The sequence below is a fragment of the Oncorhynchus keta genome, unplaced genomic scaffold, assembly GCF_023373465.1.
Source record: "Oncorhynchus keta strain PuntledgeMale-10-30-2019 unplaced genomic scaffold, Oket_V2 Un_contig_21864_pilon_pilon, whole genome shotgun sequence".
Classification (NCBI taxonomy): domain Eukaryota; kingdom Metazoa; phylum Chordata; class Actinopteri; order Salmoniformes; family Salmonidae; genus Oncorhynchus; species Oncorhynchus keta.
Genome location: NW_026282649.1, coordinates 1 through 3,327, shown reverse-complemented (window position 1 = coordinate 3,327; position 3,327 = coordinate 1). Strand labels below are relative to the sequence as shown.

General features: G+C 44.5%; 4 non-coding genes across 4 annotated transcripts; all 4 read right to left on the bottom strand.

Moving 5' to 3' along the window:
* Window positions 1-347: 347 nt before the first annotated feature.
* On the bottom strand, window positions 348-420 carry trnaf-gaa (transfer RNA phenylalanine (anticodon GAA)). The gene has a single exon. It is a non-coding gene; the product is annotated as a tRNA-Phe (tRNA).
* Window positions 421-1,024: 604 nt separating this feature from the next.
* Window positions 1,025-1,097, bottom strand: trnaf-gaa (transfer RNA phenylalanine (anticodon GAA)). Its single transcript has one exon. It is a non-coding gene; the product is annotated as a tRNA-Phe (tRNA).
* Window positions 1,098-2,120: 1,023 nt separating this feature from the next.
* On the bottom strand, window positions 2,121-2,193 carry trnaf-gaa (transfer RNA phenylalanine (anticodon GAA)). The gene has a single exon. It is a non-coding gene; the product is annotated as a tRNA-Phe (tRNA).
* An 82-nt stretch (window positions 2,194-2,275) lies between these two features.
* On the bottom strand, window positions 2,276-2,349 carry trnai-aau (transfer RNA isoleucine (anticodon AAU)). Its single transcript has one exon. It is a non-coding gene; the product is annotated as a tRNA-Ile (tRNA).
* Window positions 2,350-3,327: the final 978 nt, after the last annotated feature.

The following is a 3,327-nucleotide window of genomic DNA, read 5'->3' as shown; positions in this document are numbered from 1 at the left end:
ACCCTCTTGGTTGCTTCTTGTGGAAATTCCAAATGGCTGGGGAATTAGCTCAAATGCTTTGTACGCGTGAGGTAGTGGGATCGATGCCCACATTCTCCAAAAGCACATTGTTTTATGGATCCAAGAAAACTCCAGTTCACACTTCATGCAGCCTTGGCTTACGACAACCTACTGTCATGTAGCAATGACAAGCAACTTTAATGTAACACTGATGTCAAAATGTCAGATGAAAAAGCAAGACATTACTTACTTTCAGAGGAGCAGCGTAGCACACACCATTGAGGCGCACAAACAAAGCTGTGGAAAGTTTCCTTGAAGCCAGAGCATAAAGAAAGAACAAATAAAGATGCCAAAACCCAGGATCGAACCAGGGACCTTCAGATCTTCAGTCTAACGCTCTCCCAACTGAGCTATTCCGGCAATTCACTCAGCAAAATTCTGTGTGGCACCCTTGACAATTCACATGCATGTGACTCATAATTTCGACACTCAAAATGTACATAACAGCCAGTATGGGGATCCAGACCCATGACCTTGGCGTTATTAGCACCACACTCTAACCAACTGAGCTAACCGGCCATTTGTGTTTGCTCAATTGTTGGAATACTGCGACCTCTGCAGAGTGCTGGCACGTCAACAAACAAGTCCACCAACAGCATGGCCACAACCAGACTGGACCCTTTGCACGCTTGGCTGCTTCTTAAGGGAAATTCCCTAGCTGGGATTAGGCTCAAATGCTTTGCAGCGTGAGGTTGTGGGATCAATGCCCACATTCTCAAAAGCACATTGTTATAAGATCAAAGAAAACTCAGTTCACACTTCATGCAGCCTTGTCTTACGACAACCTACTGTCATGTAGCAATGACAAGCAACTTTAATGTAACACTGATGTCAAAATGTCAGATGAAAAAGCAAGACATTACTTACTTTCAGAGGAGCAGCGAAGCACACACCATTGAGGCCCACAAACAAAGCTGTGGAAAGGTTCCTTGAAGCCAGAGCATAAAGAAAGAACAAATAAAGATGCCGAAACCCAGGATCGAACCAGGGACCTTTAGATGTTCAGTCTAACGCTCTCCCAACTGAGCTATTCCGGCAATTCACTCAACAAAATTCTGTGGCACCCTTGACAATTCCATGCATGTGACTCGTAATTTTGACACTCAAAATGCACATAATAGCCAGTATGGGGATCAGACCCATGACCTTGGCCTTATTAGCACCACACTCTAACCAACTGAGCTAACCTGCCATTTTGCTGTTTTGCTCAATTGTTGAAATGCACTGAGCCTCTGCAAGTGCTGGCACATCAACAAACAAGTCCACCAACAGCATAGCCTGACAAGACTGGACCCTCTTGGTTGCTTCTTGTGAAATTCCAAACGGCTGGGGAATTAGCTCAAATGCTTTGCACGCGTGAGGTAGTGGGATCGATGCCCACATTCTCCAAAAGCACATTGTTTTATGGATCCAAGAAAACTCAGTTCACACTTCATGCAGCCTTGTCTTACGACAACCTACTGTCATGTAAACAATGACAAGAAACTGTCATGTAACAATGACAAGAAACTCTCATGTAACACTGATGTCACAATGTCAGATGAAAAGAAAGACATTACTTACTTTCAGAGAGCAGCGTATCACACACTCTAACCAACTGGCTAACCGGCCGCTGGCTACAGAGCACAATTGTTGAGATGCACCGAGCCTCTGCAAGTGCTGGAGCAAACTAACAAGTCCAACAACAGCATAGCCTGACAAGACTGGGCACTCTTGGTTGCTCCTTGTGGCAATTCCAAACAGCTGGGGAATTTGATCAATTGGTATTGTGTTTGCTTAGCATGCTATAGGTAGTGGGATGGATTCCCGCATTCCCAAAACACATTTTTTGTGGATCCAAGAGCTGCAGTTCACACTTCATGCAGCCTTGTCTTATGAAACCTACTGTCATGTAGCAATGACAAGCAACTTTAATGTAACACTGATGTCAAAATGTCAGATGAAAAAGCAAGACATTACTTACTTTCAGAGGAGCAGCGTAGCACACACCATTGAGGCCCACAAACAAAGCTGTGGAAAGGTTCCTTGAAGCCAGAGCATAAAGAAAGAACAAATAAAGATGCCGAAACCTGGGATCGAACCAGGGACCTTCAGATCTTCAGTCTAACGCTCTCCCAACTGAGCTATTCCGGCAATTCACTCAACAAAATTCTGTGGCACCCTTGACAATTCACATGCATGTGACTCGTAATTTTGACACTCAAAATGTACATAATAGCCAGTATGGGGATCGAACCCATGACCTTGGCGTTATTAGCACCACACTCTAACCAACTGAGCTAACCAGCCATTTGCTATTTTGCTCAATTGTTGAAATGCACTGAGCCTCTGCAAGTGCTGGCACATCAACAAACATGTCCACCAACAGCATAGCCTGACAAGACTGGACCCTCTTGGTTGCTTCTTGTGGAAATTCCAAACGGCTGGGGAATTAGCTCAAATGCTTTGCACGCGTGAGGTAGTGGGATCGATGCCCACATTCTCCAAAAGCACATTGTTTTATGGATCCAAGAAAACTCCAGTTCACACTTCATGCAGCCTTGTCTTACGACAACCTACTGTCATGTAAACAATGACAAGAAACTGTCATGTAACAATGACAAGAAACTCTCATGTAACACTGATGTCACAATGTCAGATGAAAAAGAAAGACATTACTTACTTTCAGAGATCAGCGTATCACACACTCTAACCAACTGAGCTAACCGGGCTGGCTACAGAGCACAATTGTTGAGATGCACCGAGCCTCTGCAAGTGCTGGAGCGCAAACTAACAAGTCCACCAACAGCATAGCCTGACAAGACTGGACACTCTTGGTTGCTCCTTGTGGCAATTCCAAACAGCTGGGGAATTTGATCAATTGGTATTGTGTTTGCATAGCATGCTATAGGTAGTGGGATCGATGCCCGCATTCCCCAAAAACACATTTTTTTTGTGGATCCAAGAAAGCTGCAGTTCACACTTCATGCAGCCTTGTCTTATGACAACCTACTGTCATGTAGCAATGACAAGCAACTTTAATGTAACACTGATGTCAAAATGTCAGATGAAAAAGCAAGACATTACTTACATACCTTAAGGGAAGAATTCGGCAGTACCTGTATGGTTAGTGAGAAAGTCCATATTGCAAATGTACGGTCCCTTACTAGACGTCCGAAATCGTTTGTAAAATTCGCGGACGGCGTCGGGCCGAGCGGCAGGGCCGGACCTACCAGGAAGTCATCAAATGAACGTTGTCGGACATTCGGTTTCCGTTTTACAAAAATA